This window comes from Podarcis raffonei, chromosome 3, assembly GCF_027172205.1.
Source record: "Podarcis raffonei isolate rPodRaf1 chromosome 3, rPodRaf1.pri, whole genome shotgun sequence".
NCBI classification, from domain to species: domain Eukaryota; kingdom Metazoa; phylum Chordata; class Lepidosauria; order Squamata; family Lacertidae; genus Podarcis; species Podarcis raffonei.
The window spans coordinates 103,688,314-103,706,960 of NC_070604.1; the positions used below are offsets into that span (position 1 = coordinate 103,688,314).

General features: G+C 44.1%; 1 long non-coding RNA gene across 3 annotated transcripts in view; it reads left to right on the forward strand.

The window, feature by feature from the left end:
- LOC128411217 (uncharacterized) overlaps positions 1 to 15,826 on the forward strand; it is a 45,971-nt gene extending 30,145 nt beyond the window's left edge. For all 3 annotated transcript variants that reach the window (XR_008329728.1, XR_008329727.1, XR_008329729.1), the window contains exons 3-4: positions 12,492 to 12,542; positions 15,242 to 15,826. This is a non-coding gene — a long non-coding RNA (uncharacterized LOC128411217). The remainder of the gene's footprint in view (positions 1 to 12,491; positions 12,543 to 15,241) is intronic.
- The last annotated feature ends 2,821 nt before the right edge of the window (positions 15,827 to 18,647 follow it).

An 18,647-nucleotide genomic window follows, 5' to 3' on the forward strand; every position in this document is an offset into this window, starting at 1 on the left:
TGACCATGGTCTTAGCCTGGGACAAACTTTTGGCCCCGCAGGACCATTGGGAGCCAACACTCCATCCTCCTCTGGCTCTGTAGGTTGCTGGGAGGCTTGTATTCAAGGGGACCTATCACAGGCAAGCTGTGTTTGAACAGACCTATCAGAAGCAAGCAGGAGGGTGGGCCTGGCTTTGTGGAGAACCTCAGCTCCTGGTCTTCACTCAGGTCCGCTCACTGGGCATATAAAGACTCGTTAGCTCAGTCAAAGCTGGATTCCCCATCCTCCCGCCCTATGTAGTGGTGGGGAGCGGGCAGGTTCTAAATATGCCCTTGCTATGGAAATATTCGGTCGCTGTATTCGGGGCCAGGGAGGAATTTGCCTGCAGATGAATTGGGCCTGTATGGAGGGTATGGCCAACCTCATGGCAATTGTCACAACTTGTTGGCGGATAAGGCATTGGATTGGATCCTTAGTCTAGGTGACGGAGGGGTTTGGGAAGCCACCTACCCTCGCCTCGGGGAATCAGGGGTGCCATGTTACAGAGGTCCAGGGGGAGGTGCTTCTATCCGGGTGCCCATTTGGGAGCTGGTGGCCATTGTGTTGTTGTCGTTTAGTCGTTTAGTCGTGTCCAACTCTTCGTGACCCCATGGACCAGAGCACGCCAGGCACTCCTGTCTTCCACTGCCTCCCACAGTTTGATCAAACTCATGCTGGTAGCTTCATGCCACCATCCAACCATCTCATCCTCTGCCGTCCCCTTCTCCTTGTGCCCTCCATCTTTCCCAACATCAGGGTCTTTTCCAGGGAGTCTTCTCTTCTCATGAGGTGGCCAAAGTATTGGAGCCTCAGCTTCACGATCTGTCCTTCCAGTGAGCACTCAGGGCTGATTTCCTTAAGAATAGATACGTTTGATCTTCTTGCAGTCCATGGGACTCTCAAGAGTCTCCTCCAGCACCATAATTCAAAAGCATCAATTCTTCGGCGATCAGCCTTCTTTATGGTCCAGCTCTCACTTCCATACATCAGCACTCCCCAAAAAAGTGGCAGCCCTGAAGGGATCGCCCCTATTTGATGTACATCACAGGGAGTCCCTTCATCCAGGATTGACCCTGCAAAATAGTCTGCCAGCCAGCAGTCAAGTTGGTTGATTCAGGATACATACCTATGCCGAAAGCTACTTGCATCTGTAATCAGTAAAGTTGTGGCTTATTCGAACCCAGGATGTTTACGATCTCCATTTATGCAGAGTTCTTTCCCTTGCAAGATTTAATGTTTTGCTGTCTGCAGTTTTGCAAGGTACATTCTCAAAAATCCCATATTCTGAAAGGGACTGCCCTTGTGGCACAAAACAGGTCGAATCCATCACACACGTTTTATTTCACTGCCCGCTTTATGCAAAAATGTATAAGTATTTGACTCCCTTATTGAAGGAGGGGATGTATCGCACTGACTCTTCCAGCGTGTCCTATCTGCTGAATAATTGTAAGAAGGACATTGTGGAGAATGTGGCAAGATTTTTGAGTGATGCCATGAAATTACGTCACTATAAGTCCTAAGAGCCACTTTCGCATCTCACAATGTCTGTACGGTTTTATCCTAAAGTACCTCCTACTATGTTTTGTTACCCATGTTGCGTTCTGATCCATGTATAGGATGTACTCTTACTATGCCAATAAAGGAAATTGATTGATTGATTGATTGATTGATGTTTGTCCTGTGTGTTTATAGTATCTTACCACGATATGGGCCCAGCCACCCGCAGGTTCCATGCAGGGAGAACACACATCTGTGCATACATTTCTTTGCACTTTTACTGTTGTTTTACTGTCTGGGCAGCTTCCAACAAATTATGAAACCACATACAGAAGTTCCCCAGGTGGGGCAGAAAAAAATATCTGGAGACCTGCTGCCAGTCAGCGTAGGCAATACTGAATTAGATGGACCAATGGCCTTACTCAATATAAGGCATCTTGCCATGTTTATGGTCAAAGTAGCAATCCACCCTGTACTTCTTAAATGTATTTACAACATTCATTTATAACCATCCTTTTCCATTATTCGGTGTCCAGGATGGCTTATGTAAGGCTCCTGGCCTGATTCCAGGGCTCTTCTACAAGGTCAGAATTTGAAATGGCGAGATCATTCGAGATTTTCTACAACTCAGCAAGTTGTAGAAGGAGCAAGAAACCTGTTCTTATTCTTCTGTTTGAAAGAACATCCCTTAGTTCATGAAGCCTTCAGTAACATATATCAAGGTGAGTTGTATCCAGGCTTCACTTTCTGTGTATGGAAAGACTCCTTCCATTGAAGGAAGGCTTTATACCCAGCAGAAACTTCCTGTTGTGGAGGGAGGCAACTTTGCTGATTGCCTCCTCCCATTGCAGCTTCCTTCACTGGTATTCTGGTAGATCCCTCAACACCTACTATAGTGTTCTGGAGGGTCCCTCAACACTATGGAGGAGTGTGGAAGAGGTATCAGGATCACTAACTGAAGGAGAGATTGAAGAGTGGAGTCGTAGGGGTAAGAACTAGAGCTGCACCAAGTATGCGCTCCAAACACTTTATGAGGGGGTAAGGTTTGTTGAAAAGCCTCCTAGCCTTTTAACGTTTTCCCAAGCTTGTCCCCAGTGTGTTGTGTTGCTCCTTCAGTGATATTTCCTCCCTTATTATTAAGGCCAACTTTCTCAACCACTGCATGATCCCAGCCAGTCAGGGTTCACTGTGATGATGTCAGAGAGGCAGGGTTCCAATCAGATTTCCAGCATTGCCTTGTGACAGTTCCATTGCCTGTTTTCACACAGCAGTGCAACACAAAGGATAATTTATTGATGTGGGGAATAAATTTCCCATTTTTCTGCACTGTGGTGTGAGGGTAAGCAATGAAAAAGCATGGCAAGACTGGGAGTGTTGATCTAGTTCTTCCAACAGCATGTTGTAGGGCAATATTATCTGTTTTGCTGTGCCATGAAGAAGAAGAAGAAGAAGAAGAAGAAGAAGAAGAAGAAGAAGAAGAAGAAGAAGAAGAGTTTGGGTTTGATATCCCACTTTATCACTATCCGAAGGAGTCTCAGAGAGGCTAACAATCTCCTTTCCCTTCCTCCCCCACAACAAACACTCTGTGAGGTGAGTGGGGCTGAGAGACTTCAAAGAAGTGTGACTAGCCCAAGGTCACCCAGCAGCTGCATGTGGAGGAGCGGAGACGCGAACCTGGTTCACCAGATTACAAGTCAACTGCTCTTAACCACTACACCACACTGGCTATCAATGACAGTTTCATTGCCCACCTCAGCTCAATGTGACACAAGACAGGGAGTATCAGCAATGGTAATGTGTCTGCTGTGAACATTCATGTTCTTTTGAAACCCGCCCCCCCCCCCGAAAACACACACACCAAAAAGGACCTCCAATTTTCCAAGGCAACAGAAACTTTCTCTAAAACCTGTCCTCTCTTTCAATTCTCTTGAAGCAGAAACACACTTGCCATCTACCTGTTGGCAAGTGGCGCTGGCAGAGTAAGGCAAGGAGGGCGATTTGGTGGTATCCTGGCCTGTCTACTGATAGTTTGGGATGTGTTAAGTTAGCAGCTGTTTTAATAAACAAACTTGGTATACTGGTAGTGTTTCAGGTGGGTAATTTTAAACTCTGCTCTTACAGGGATCACCTCTGAAGTAATCTGTATTAACTTCCAAATGTGGTTGGCCAGCCCTGCTGTAGTTGTGACCCATCTTCATATTCCACTGGCCCTGAAGTCACTGGTGGAGGAACGGGGGTGCAGAGGGAGCGGACCGCCCCCAGCACCACTATTTCAGTAGGGTGCCATTGCGGTGCCCTCCGACACATGCTGTGCACCCCCTGTGCGCCTTGTGCCACGCCCTCACAGGCAGCACACCATGCCCCTGGGATGCACGCCATACCTCCACGGGTGGTGTGCCATGCCCCTGGGGTGCCAACCATGCCCCCACCTGCTCTCCATGCCCAGTAGCTGAGCATGCAGCTTCGCCACTGCCTGAAGTTCTGCCCTGACGACACTTATTATTCTCTCGCACACAATCTATTTCCCCTACATTTACACCATTTGGAGCTCATAAATCCTCTCACAGCCAGTGTGGTGTAGTGGTTAAGAGCGGTAGTCTCGTAATCTGGTGAACCGGGTTCGATTACCTGCTCCTCCACATGCAGCTGCTGCATGACCTTGGGCTAGTCACACTTCTCTGAAGTCTCTCAGCCTCACTCACCTCACAGAGTGTTTGTTGTGGGGGAGGAAGGGAAAAGGAGATTGTTAGCCGCTTTGAGACTCCTTCGGGTAGTGATAAAGCGGGATATCAAATCCAAACTCCTCCTCCTCCTCCTTCTTCTCAGAAGCACAGAGCAGACCATGGTTCTCATTGACTCTTTTATCCCCATGCATAATTTAGCGCCTTTTCAAAATGTGTTTTTAAATAACAGTCAAGGTTTCCTTCTATATTCTTCCCTCTGCTCTGGCTAATTATCAAGTGAATCCACATTACAGGTGCCTCTGCCAGTGGCTGGCTATCAAGTTCAGGGTCTTCTTAGTAGTGGCACATTGTCTGCAGAAGATTTTTTGAAGGGAGCATAATCTGGTTATCTTTCTTCAGCTTTTTTGGAAAAGGACAAAGAGATCCCTCTTTAGAGACCAACACTACTGTGCTGGGGCCCAATGATAAAACTGAAGTGGAGCTGTGTTGTGTTCCAGCTGTGTCTTTTTAATCGAGTGTGTTTCTTGTCTTGGGCTGCATTCAGACGGCACTTTATTCCATTTCCCTAACATTTCCTTACCTGATAATTTTCTTTTTTTTAATGTGATCTTTCATATGATGTAAAAGCTACTTCTGGAAATCTAGTGGAATCTAGTGGAAGTCTGATGCCCGTTCCCATGTTAATTGCATCTAGAAAAAGCACACACATGTAAGATGGAAAACCGCAGGATGAAATTTGGAGTGATCTCCTGGCATGTACTTTGTTCTCGCCATGGGGGAACAGAAGCAGCACCCATGTTAATAAAGGGTGATGACATGTCCAATGGCATCTGCTATTGCGCCACACCACATCCATGGGACTGAATTAAATGTAGCACAACATATTTCAATTTTTTTAACACCCACAGCTCCATTATGCAACAGGTTAAAAGGAACCGTATGAAGGAAGAAATGTTAGAAACCTAGGGATAGAAATACTGGCATTCTAACGAGGAAAACTAATGAAATATTCCCCAAGTCTGAATGCACCCTTGCACATGATCATATCTCGGGTTTTAGGTAAACAATAGATTGAGGATGCTGTGAAATGCTTTGAGGGGGCATCAAACTGTTGCTTAGGTGTCAGGTGAACTTGGCAGAAAGTCTCCTCCCCCCCTTTTTTCTTTTGCACATGTCTTCTGAGATTAAAATCCGCTCCTCTGCAGCCATTTCCCCTTTCCCCTGATGCTCTTAGGTATATTTTAAAAGTACAGCTGCACAAACACAGCATTTGCCATATTTGTACCACCTGCGGTTCAGCATCTCCCAGATTTGGCTTGTTTGCAGTTTTCCCCCTGCTGTCTTTTGATACGGCTCTCCTCGGACGCTTTGAGGCAAGGCGGGTTGAAGCTAGGAAAGAAACCCAAGGCAGATAGATTCTCTCCCCTACCCGCACCCACTCCAAAAAAAAAAACACACTGCCAGAGTTCAGCACTTATTTAGGTGTATCTAAAAATGTACTTTAAGTAGGATTTGCTCATGTTTTCCCTCCCTTCTGCAAGCTGATTTAAAATCTAATATTATTAAGTTGGCCGCAGCCTTCATATTTTAACTGTCAAGCCCAGAGCCTGAGAGGTGATGCATTCAAAGCTTGCTAAAATATTTGCTCAGCAGCACAATTGTGTGTGATGGAAAATAAACTCCTCCAGAGCATCTCCTCCTATCAGGCATGGCCTGCAGTCAGCGAAGAATGAGGGAAGGTCAGTCAATTATGTGTGGTAATCACCGTAAGCATATTATCTGAGACACAGATGTCTTCCCTGACCCCACACGACATAGCTATTAACCCCACAGCAATATAAAAATGGGGCTGGGGGGGGAGGTGCTGGTCCCTTAGGTAAACTAGACCTTTTCAGTTTGGACATGTCCAGCAAATCGGGGGAGGGAAAAGTTGCAAGACAAGGGAGATGGTTTTTTCAGGGACCTGTCCAACAACCTGACCTTTTTGTCGCTGCCGTCGGTGAGGTGGCGTGCCTCCTCTTTAGGGACCTCGCTATAGGCCTAGTCATGTGAGATAAATAGCTGCATCATCTGAAAATGAGACGAACAAATTGACTTGTAAGATATCGCAGCCGCATCGTAGCTTCGGAATGCCACTTCCCGATTTGTTTGGTGGCGGGGGAGGTGGAGAGACCAAACAGCCATTTGTGTGCTCCACTCCTGCGTACGTTTTTTAAATATGCCCCCTCTCCTAATATCGACAAAATATAATGGCAATATCACACAACTCGCCGAAAGCCGTAATGCAGGAAATGGGAATTTGCAGCAATCGCTTTCCTGCACAATTGCTTTCAGGTTGGGATTTGTTTGCAGAATTACAAACTTGTTAGCTAGGGTAGAAAGAATACAGGTTGTTGTTTCTAAATAACCCTCATATAGCTGCAAAATATAATATATACGTACAGTATATGAATGCGTACATAACAGAAATCTAGCTTGAGTTTATATGTAGGAAGCTGGTCTGCACTGTTATATGAGTTGTACATACTCAACTATTATATGAGTCTGCACTGGTGTGTGTGTGTGTGTAGGTTGTTTCATGTTGGCATGGGTAGCTCACAGGAGAACATATCTAGCAATAGAAAGACCAAGGGAGGAATTCAGTGTCACACCAAGGCGATCATTCCATCTAGACATGCATTTTGGCTTACCAGACAGAATAATCTCCCCTCTCCTCTCGCCACATGCTGTTCTGGGGTTCTCCTAACCCCACCTTCTAGAGCCAACTTCAGGGGCACATGAGGTGATCATGTCTTTTACTATATTCCCTAATGAGCATATCCTAAAAGAAAATAATAGTAATAGTAATACAGTGGTGCCTCGCAAGACGAAATTAATTCGTTCCGCAAGTTTTTTCTTCTTGCGAGTTTTTCGTCTTGCGAAGCACGGTTTCCCATAGGAATGCATTGAAAATCAATCAATGCGTTCCTATGGAAACCGCTTTCAGACCAGGTCCGGGGACAGTCTGTCCCCCGACCTCTTCTGAAGGCTGGGGGGGGACAAGGGCGTTTCTTCCCACCGCCAGCCTTCAGAAGGCTGTTCTGAAGGCTGGCGGTGGGAAGAAAAGCCCTTCTCCCCACCTCCCACCCCGCAAGCTCCGGGGACAAGAGGGCTTTCCTCCCGACTGCCAGCATTTTAAAGGCCCCCAGGACAGCGGAGAAGTCTCCGCTGTCCCGGGGGCTTTTAAAATGCTGGCGGGCGGCAGCGCAGCGTTCGCTGCCGCCCGCCAGCATTTTCAGATCGCCCCGGGACAGCGGAGAAGTCTCCGCTGTCCCGGGAAGGCAGGCGGGGGGAGCAAAGACTTTTGCCCCCCGCCGGCCTTCAGAAGAGGTCCAGGACCTCTTCTGAAGGCTGGCGGAGATTTCCCTATGGGCTTTCTTCTTGCGAAGCAAGCCCATAGGGAAATTCGTTTTGCGAAGCACCTCCAAAACGGAAAACTCTTTCGTCTTGCAAGTTTTTCGTTTTGCGAGGCGTTCGTCTTGCGAGGCACCACTGTAATAAGGATCGTGGGAAGGTGCCTCATACCATGGGAGCCCATTGGTCCATTCATCTTTGTGTTGTCTACACTGACTGTTTTTAATGTGTTTTAAATGTATGATGTGGAATGTGACCAGAATTAGGCTGCCTAATGTCACCCATGGAACATCATGCTTTCCATTCTCAAAGTCCAACACTCTGCCAATACTCCAACCACTTTGCTACACTCTAACTCCCTCTTCCCTTCTATTCACCCATCCACCATGTTTTAAGTTTCTCTCTCTCTCTCTCATTGGCTACTGTAAGAACAGAATGCTGGACTAGATTAGCTTTTCCTCTGATCCATCAGGACTGTTCTCATATTACTGTGCTCCCCTCATTTCCAGCAACAAAATACATTCAGCATAGCCCCTTGTCTAGAAGACCAGAAACCCTCACAGAGACACACAATTGTCTGTTGCAGAGTCCTCCTGGTATTCTCGCCCCTCTGGGCAAACATCATGAAAGAGAGAGACTACCTTCAGGTGATCAATAGCTATTGGAACAAACCTCAGTGACCATATGGCTCCACTACGTATTCATGTTTGCAACCTTAGGCCCATACTACTGGTGTTTTGGTTGAACAGTCACAGGGTGCAAAGTTAGAGAGTGGGCACAACTGTGTGCTGCACAATCAGGGAAAGGTTTAGTTAAAGATTTGCATGGTCCAAAACTGCAATCTCTGATTATCCTGATGCTCCCTTGTGATTGAAGGGACCAATATATATTTTTTAAAACCCCAATATAAGTGCGGTCTCCATCTGTTTTATGTAACTATCTTATATATGTTTTTATTATCTTGTTAATCACTTCAGGGTGCCTAGTGGGAAGCAATTCATAAATGAAATTCTTCATCATCAACAACATCCCTAAGCTTAGAGATGTTTCCCAAATCACTTCTGCTGATAAAGTGTGTATCTCATGTGATCACTGTAAACTATCGTATACAGTGGTACCTCGGGTTACAGATGCTTCAGGTTGCAGACACTTTAGGTTACAGACTCCACTAACCCAGAAAAAGTACCTCTGGTTAAGAATTTTGCTTCAGGATGAGAACAGAAATCGTGCGGTGGTGGCGCAGCAGCAGCGGGAGGCCCCATTAGCTAAAGTGGTGTCTCAGGTTAAGAACAATTTCAAGTTAAGAACGGACCTCCAGAACAAATTAAGTTCTTAACCCAAGGTACCACTGTATTGGCTTGGTTGTGTGAAATGGCTATCAGATATCAGTCACCACAGATTGCAGTAGTGGGATAACTGGCATTGGGGGGGCAACATATTAAACGATAAACTCATCACCTGATAATGCCCATGTCTAATAACTATGAATTATCACTTCATACACATACATTATAATGTCTACTTGGTGCTTCAGAACCTCCCCCCTCCTCTGTCCTTTGGCTCCTCTTTCCAATTCTCCTCTCGTAGAATTTTACAGCCAGAAGTGACCACAGAGTTCATCTAGTTCACTTCCCTTGTTCAGTGCATGACATAAATGCAAGATGTAACTAAAGCAGTCCTGGCAGGTGACCATCCCCCCTCTAGTTAAAACCCTCCAGTGCAGGAGTGCTTTGCAACCTGCTCTGCTGTCCACCAGAAGTTTTTGCTAATGCTTTCAGCCAAAATCTGCTTCCTTGCTTTTCTTACCCATTACTTCCAGCCCTGGAAGAACACAAAGTTGCGTGTGCACCATGCATTTACCATAAATCATGTGACTTCCCCCAAAGAATCCTGGGAATTGTGGTTTGTTAAAGGTCCTGGGAATTGTATCTCTGCTGCAGAGTTAACTAAAGTTCCCAGGGTTCTTTGGAGAAGTGTGCTTTTAATATGCTGGTGTGCACACAGTCTATGTTCTATGTGGCAGCCCTTCAGATGTTTGAAGCCTACTGTTGTGTTTCTCCTTAATCTTCTTTTCTCCATCTCTTTCAACCATTCATAATAGGACTTGCTTTCCAGGCTCATCATCACGCTCTAGGCAGGTGCTGATTTTTCTCCTGCATCCTGAGTGTTTGGTGAGGTAGCTGCAAATCTTCTTCATCTCTCCCCCTCCCCAATTTTTGTGTATTATTTGGGATTATGCATATTACGACAGACTTCCTAAGGACTCTGGATTGTTGTTTTTTCTCCCCCTAAAACGTCTTCTCATTTGAAGAATGAGTGTGCTACCCTCTTTCCCATTTCCTTCCAGAATACATTTAAATGAAAATGGTAAATGAGATATTTGTTTGCAGCTGCAACGACTTCGTGCTGCTTGTTCCATTTCTGAGAGAGCGGTGTTATGAGCATCTAACATGGGAACAAAAGTATGATTTTAATATAACAAAAAGGGGGTGTTTTTGTTTATTCCCTGCTGATCTGTAATCAAGTGCACTAAGTATATGTGTGTGTGCTTGGTCTTAAACCTCCTGTGACGTCTACTGTGGTTTCGATTGTGAATCAAACATAAAGCCGTCAAGTCTCTCTCTCTCTCTCTCTCTCTCTTTACTTTCTGCACAAGTATGGTTCTACTTTGAGTATATATAATGCATTTAAAACAAAGTGAGACCCAGTGCATGCTTCACTTTTGAAGAAGAGCAAGTTCATTTTGTTGGTACGATTCATTTGGGACTTTATGAAAGAGTGTCAACAGAATAGATTTGCACAATGGCAATATAGATTTCTGAAACGAGCCAGAAAAATAATGGAGTCCATACATTGCCATTGTTGGTTTGTTTTTGCTTTCAGCTGGTAAAAGTTGGCATGAAATAGCTTATCTGGACTGGCCTCTGGTTGCAGACAGGATCCATTCCTGAGCCCCGTTCACAACCTGAAAGGAATGCAACCCACGTCTGCGCATGCGCGGGTTGTGATTCGCCGCTTCTGCGCATGCGCGTTACATCATTTTGCTCGTCTGCGCATGCGCAAGCGGCGAAACCCGGAAATAACCCTTTCCGGTACTTCCGGGTCGCCGCAGGATGCAACCTGAAAAGACGTAACCTGAACTGAACATAACAAGAGGTATGACTGTATCTTTAGGCAGACTGAGGTGGCTGTCTCAGGCAATTGTTGTGTGGTGTCATGAAAGGACAGCACATCACTGTTTCTTTATCATTGTATTGCCAAAATAACTTAGCTAGTTTTAGATGCCATCTAGCATCTTGTTCTCACACTGATCGACTAGAGGTCTGTGAGAGGCCCACAGCACCAGCAGATCCCTTCTGTCTTTATGATACAGGTTTAAACAGAAAATAAATAAATGCAAATAAGCATTTGCAAATAGGTTTTTGTCTGTCACATCTTGCGAGTTTGCTTTGGCATTCCTAAGCCATGTTCTGCTCCCATATTCTCCCACACACTTGCTATTTCTAATTTACATATCCCTTTTATAGAGCTTACCACTTGCTCTTTGGTGTATTAATTTAAACTTGGTGATTTGTTTTTCTGCTCAGGAAGCAGCAGACTCCAGGATAGTGACATATTCTGGCAGCCACAAGCAGCGATTACTTTCCAGTTTGGCTAATGATATAATCCACCGTGGTTGCAAAGTCTTGCTTTTCTCTTTAGATGACATTTTTCCGCAAGCTACACGTGTTGTATTTATAAGTGGCACTTAGGAAGATGCGTTCTGTAATCTCCTACTTATGCCTGACACTCTACGCATGTGTTTATCTACAAGGAGTGATGACATTGCTTGTTAATTCCACCCCCTGCTCCACAGCATCATAATATTGGAGGTGGTGGTTGGGGAGGAGGGGAAGAGTGTCAGAGATGTATTTCAGCTGCCAAAGAGTGATCTATTGACATTGGTCATGGGTACTTTATAAGGCACCTATTTGGAAAGTCATTTGCTACCAAATGTGGAGAAACCGTGGCTCACTTATAGTGCATGCAGAAGCCCCAGGTTCATTCACCTGTTTAAAGCATCAGGTAACAGGTAGACAGGTTCAAAGACCTCAGCTGCTGGTCAGAGACCACATTCACACCATACGTTTAAAGCACTATGTTACACTTTAAACAGACTTGGCTTCACCCAAAGGATTGTGGGAGCTGTAGTTTGTTAAGGATACCAAGAGTTGTTAGGAGACTCCCTATTTCCCTCAAGGAGCTGCAGTTCCCAGAATTCCCTGTGGAGAAGGATGATTATTAAACAACTTGGGAAATTGTAGTTCTGTAAGGGGAGTAGGGGTCTTTGACAACCGGTGCCATTTTTCTAGAGAAAGAGGTGCCAGAACTGACCATGAACACCTCCCTTGTTCACTTAGAGTAGCAATGGCGCCCACCTGAGAGGTGCTGGAACTCAGTTCCGGCTGAAAAAAAGCCTTGTCGACAACATTAACAAACTGTAGCTCCCAGAAATCTTGGAGTTGGGGGAGCGTTTACAGTGGTATTATAGTGCTTTAAATACATGGTGTTCTGGTATAGCACCGTTTCCTATGCTCCTAAATCATTTCTGTGGACAGCTATTCATATATTGCAGATGGAGAACGAAGTCCTTTGAAATGCCCCTTCATAAAAATCAGTTGCTGGTGATGGCCAAAAATAAAGCCTCTCCCTTATTTTTTTTTACATTTGTGAATGAGATATTTATACTGTTCATTTTCTCAAGTTGAAACTGGCTGTGTAAGTGGCATGATCAAAATAGGGGTTTCCCCCCCCTTGGCTACTGGAAGAATGCGAATAAATACTGATTTACCTGAATGCCACCCACATGCCACTGTGAACTTACGTAACCAAGTTTTTCTTTATTAACTCTCCAAGGACACAATAGCCATGCACCGAAGATCCTCAGCAAGAGCTCACACTGCCCATGTAAGTGTATTTTTTATTTTTAAAAGGGGGGAGAAAGGAATCAAGCTCTTACCTTTCAAATTACATTCATAAAGCATTATTCAAATACGTGTAAGGCTGACTACTAAAGAAAGCACAATGACTGTCTACAATGCACTAATTTTATTCCACTTTGACTTTGAAAATATAATCGGTACTTACAAAAATTGTAAATACTACGGAATCATGCTAGAGGGATTATTCTAAAGTGGAAGTGCTAATATAGCAAGCAAAATAGCTCTTTCTAGTCTTAACTGGCTCCATTATCAGCAAAGATAACATCTGGCAACAACATTGCAAGAAGCACAATGTGTGTGTGTGTGTGTGTGTGTGTGTGTGTGTGTACACACATAACTATCTGGGATTTATGGTGACATGTACATTTTTGTTTAAAATGCACTTCATCTTGAACTCCACATGAGATGGAACAGGTAGCAGTTATTCCTTGTGACCCCTTGCTCAGCCACCCCAATTAAAACAGCAGCTTAGCCAAATGAATGTCTGTCTACTACCAGCGATTTAGTGGAAGTGGAATGCAAGGGAGTGCTGCTTTGAGACTATTTTCAGAGCGGGGGTGATGGCCTCATGTGCCAAAATGCCAGGGTTATTGATGGATCTTCCTTGCTCTGGCAGATGAATGCAGTGCTAATGAGCCTTCCAAGTTCTCTCTTGCTTCTGATAGCTTAGCACAGTGGAAAATCCAAAAAGCAGGTTGCATACTTAGTTCCCTTTTTTTGATGGAGTTCTTACTTCATCCTCGTGGTTTTATTGCAAAAAGATGGCAGATTTGAAATGATCTGAAGAGAAGCCAGGCAACCTATTTGCAGTGATTTGACTCTCAAAATGCTGATCAGTCACAGCAGGCTAACCACTACACCACCCTTTCCCAGCTCCCAGCTCACTGTTCCATGATTTTCTGCTGATCTTAATATATTGGGTATTATGCTATGTATTGATGCCCTATCTCTCTCTGTGTGTGTGAGTACATAATAAACCAAGCTGCCTATATTTTTGGACTCTCCTTGTGGGCGTAGCTATGATGGCTGTCATGATGGGCTCCTCCGCTTTGCAATTTACCACTGCATCACTGTCTACAGTGGCATTCTCCTTGCACCGTGCCACATGGAGAATGCCCATAGCTGATTGGAAGAGCATTTTCTTTGTGTGCAGAAGGTTCCACGTTCAATCCCTGGCATCCCCAGATAGGACTGAGGGACAGAAGTCCTGGAGAGTCCAAAAATGTTTAGTTTGGAATTGTTTAATTGGCTCTTTTGGTTGTATTAAGATTTGGCATGGTTTGGTATTGTATTAATGTGGGTTGTTATTAATGAAACATTTAAAAAGGTGGAGGTAAAACATTAATAAAAAGTAATTTAAAAAAAGGAATCCTGCCTGCTAGTGGAGCTAGATAATACTGAGTTAGATGGCCAAGGCACTGTGCACTGCAGTATCAATCCAACCAAGTTATTTAAGTAGACTAAGAAACGTATATGGGACGCAGGTGGCGCTGTGGGTTAAACCACAGAGCCTAGGACTTGCCGATCAGAAGGTCGGCGGTTCGAATCCCTGCGATGGGGTGAGCTCCCGTTACTCGGTCCCTGCTCCTGCCAACCTAGCAGTTCGAAAGCACATCAAAGTGCAAGTAGATAAATAGGTACCGCTCCAGCAGGAAGGTAAACGGCGTTTCCGTGCACTGCTCTGGTTCGCCAGAAGCGGCTTAGTCATGCAGGCCACATGACCCGGAAGCTGTACGCTGGCTCCCTCGGCCAATAAAGCGAGATGAGTGCCGTGTTACGAAAAAGGAGCAATGCAGAAGCCGCAACCCCAGAGTCGGTCACGACTGGACCTAATGGTCAGGGGTCCCTTTACCTTTAATTTTTAAAAAAGGAATCCTGCCCATTAGTGGAGCTAGATAATACTGAGTTGGATGGCCAAGGCACTCTTCACTGCAGTAACAATCCAACCAAGTTATTTAATTAGACTAAGAAACACATCCTCATGTATTCAAGAATTTGCATATTCAAGAATTTGCACTCTGTCAAATGAGCAGACCAGCGTACTATAGCACTGTGTTGTTTATTACTGCATGCCAGGCAGTTTGCATACTTAACAAAGAGAATATACCTGCATGCTACAGCATTCCATTGTTTCTTACTGTGTCCTGGAAAGACTCACAACAGGATAGTGCTGCTCCTGACTACATTCCAGAGTCCATACTAAGCCAAAGCAGACAGAGATGTCTACCACAGCACTCTATCGCTTCTCGCTACATGCCTAGCCAACTGAACACACCTCTCTGCTGCAGCGTCCTGTTGTTCCTTACTGCGTTCCAGTATACCCTAAATGAAAATACCCCGAAGTGCCACGACACCGTATTGTTTCTCGCTGCATTCCAGACAGAGCTCAATCATTCTTGATGCATTATGTATTTACAACATTATATATAAGTGCCTGTTATAAACAAACTGCTATATTAACAGGCACAGCTTATAAAGTATCATTATAAAGTAATCATTCAATCAATCACTCCACTCAGAACTATCCGGGGGAGGCTGGGTGTTCGTCAAATGAAAGGCAAATGTCTGATTTGCATTCACTTTTCCAGAATGTGCCATAGAGTTGAGTTTTGCAGCGCTCTGTATCCTGAATACCAAGTGCATACCTTTTTTTATTTTCTCCAGAGACTTCACTTGGAGGCAAATGGTGAGTCAGGATATTCCTTGGGAGCAAGTGGGATTTGCAAGAAATAAGAAGACCTCCCCTGGACTGGAACAAATGCCATACAATCCAGCATTCTGTTTTAAACATGATCAAGCTGGACACCTCTGAAAGGGGGACCTGAAGGCAACTTTCCCTCCCTTGTTGTTTGTCACCAGCATCTGTTCTTCAGAAGTACACAGAACTTTGAACTTGGCAGTTCCATTTGGTTATCATGGGTGGTACCCATTGCTGCTCCCTTTTTTAAAAAATAAAAACAGTGACCATAAGCAGATCTTGTGGTACTGAATAGATTTTTTAAAAAATCAAATACAGAAATACGGTGGTACCTCAGGTTAAGTACTTAATTCGTTCCGGAGGTCCATTCTTAACCTGAAACTGTTCTTAACCTGAAGCACCACTTTAGCTGATGGGGCCTCCCGCTGCCGCCGCACCTCCAGAGCCCGATTTCTGTTCTCATCCTGAAGCAAAGTTCTTAACCTGAAGCACTATTTCTGGGTTAGCGGAGTCTGTAACCTGAAGCGTATGTAACCTGAGGTACCACTGTGGTGTGTAGCGTAGCACACAGGAAAAGGCATTAAACCCTTTCTCTCTTGCTCCACAATGGATCTTCTTCCCCACAAGCTGACTTTTGCTCCAGCAGAAGAATTACCACTTATCCTGATACAGGAGCACCCATACTAATTACATTTTTTTTAAGCCAGTTGTGTTCAATGCCTTTGTGCATAAGAGAGAAGTGATGGACTCTCCTTCACTGGAAGTATTTAAGCAGAAGCTGGGTGAGCATATGCCTGGGCTGCTGTCATTGTCTCCTGCACATAGCTGTCAACATTTCACTTTTTGAAAAAAGGGAAATTCCCTTATTCCGAATAGGATTCCTCGCAAGAAAAGGGAAAAGTTGACAGCTATGCTCCTGCATGGGGCAGGGGGTTGAACTATAAGGTTTCCAAGGCCCTTTCCAAACGTCTGATTCTGCAACTTTATCATGCAACCACCACATGGGGGAAATGGTTGTGTAAATTGCACCTTTGTGTCTGACAAAGCCAAGATTCAGGCCCAGCAGATTATACTGAGTAATAGTTATGACAATTCATGTCATGTCCTGTGCTCAAATAACAGAGAAACTGTCTCTTGCAGTAAACCCTTCCATAGTTAGACTGGGCTAGAAAGTACACGTCCCAAGTCTGTTTAGGTGCAGAGTCAGCATAGTGTCGGCGTATCTTCAAGTCTCGGTCTCCGAAAAAGCTTATCAGTTTGGATACGCTGCTGTCCAGGTTGTGGTGAAGGTGATGTATCAAATCTTGATTGAGACGACACCATGTCAGCTTGGTGAAATGATGATGAAGTGAAAACATGACCATTTCTCCCTGTATTAAATTTCTGTAGTGATGCAGTTATATAGATACAAAGGCATATTCATATGGAACAAAAAAAGGTGGGGAGGTGTACAGCTAAATGTTCTTATGGTTAGATCAAATCTATATGTGAAATTCAGCCTCCTACTCACTGTGTCTACTGTGACATAGACCCTGGTCTATGGTGCATCTGCCTTTCCATAGATATTGCCAAAGCACACAGCGATTCCATTAGGTCACGGAACAGTTTTCTCTCAAGCTGACCTTTCACTTTTCTCAGAAAAGCAGTGTTGCTTTTCAACATGGAGCTGCTGAAACCTTTCCCCTTGGTAGTTAGGATATTTATGAACATTCCATGTATTGCAGCAGCTTAGCAAATATCTTACACCTGAAAAGCAATGTGCAACCATATTTCAGCTTGGTGCAGGGATTGCAAATTTTATGTTCTGCTGAAATTGTTAGACTACGACTCCCATCATCCCTGACCATTGGCCATCCTGACTAGGGTTGATGGGAGTCCAACAACATCTGGAGAGACAACCCATTGACTACTCCTGGCTAAATAGATGACATTAACAGTCTCTCTCTTCTGTGTAAGCTCTCTCCATATGTGTCTATGTGGAACATCATGGTGGCCTTACATGGACCCTCCTCACAATATGAGGTGCAAAAGGTAGTTTCAGGATGAGGGCCTTCAGTGGCAGCAGCATAATTGTGGAATGCTTTCCTCTGAGAGGCTCACCTGGAACCTACCTTGATGTCATTTCAGTGCCAAGCAAATATATTTTGATTTCCCCAGGTCTTTCAATCTGTTGTAGCCTGATTAAAAAAAAAAATCTACCAAGTGATTTCATGATGATGCTTGTTTTGCCAGATCTAGTATGTAAACATATTCATCAATATTTGCTTGATTAAAGCTGTTGTATTCCAAGGGAAGCTCCTAGGAGAATGATTTTGTGTTTGTGTGTGTGTGGAAAGACGGCATACAAATAAAATGACGACGATGATGATGATGATGAATTGCCCATGTAATTCAACCAGGGAAAGAGCAGAAGAGACTTTATGTCACCATGAGATAGCAAAATACGGTATTATGCAACTCTATTCTTAGCCCCAAGTTACTTAAAACTAAACTTCACTGAGTTCAACCAGAGCCTTCCAGAGAATTAACAAATACATTTTCAGTACCAAATAGACTATATTGATTTAAAGTTATTGCTAGTTTATCTTCCATTACACATCCGTAGGATATTTGTTAGTTTTACTAACTCTGCCACATACAAGATTCTAAATTCCAGTGGTCATTTGTTGGGTTGCAAGATTTAATTAGTAGATAAATCAAGCAAAATGACTCAAAAAGGAACATGTGTTAAGATTTTTCTAGTATTCAGATTTATTTAAATATAATCAATTAATCAATTAAAAGACAGGTGATTAATGAATGAACAAAATCTAATCAACTGACAGCCTCAGTAATTTGGGGACATTTTGTCTGGAGGTTATCTCTAACAGTGCAGCAGTCAATATATTCATGATTAATTCTACCTCTTCAGTCTCAACTGAGGAAGTAGACCTTTATGAGGCCATGTTAATAGTGGTTACCTAAGCAACAAAAAGCCACAGTCACAAAATTTTAATCTAATTCCTCAAATAGAGGGGTGTCTATGTTACAGCTCCATCTGAAGCACCATTATTTTTGTAAATGGTGTCCATGGCACTAGGAATAGGCATTAATGATTGGCTGGGATGCTGTTTCGGAAATTTAGCACAGCCTGGGAGCTCAGAGTGCTCAACACTTTCCAACAGCAGTTAATCAAGCACTGGCATCAATTCCTCTACTAAAGAGGAATGACAATAGCTTTCAACTGCTCCTAGTTATCAGAAGCATCCTAATAAAAGCCGTGTGCCGTTCCATCGCACTCTCCTGTCACTCACAAGTGCCATCTAGAAGCAGAAGCCAGGATTGGGCTATGTAGATAAGAACATATTTAATTCTCTGTGGGTGGGACTCCAG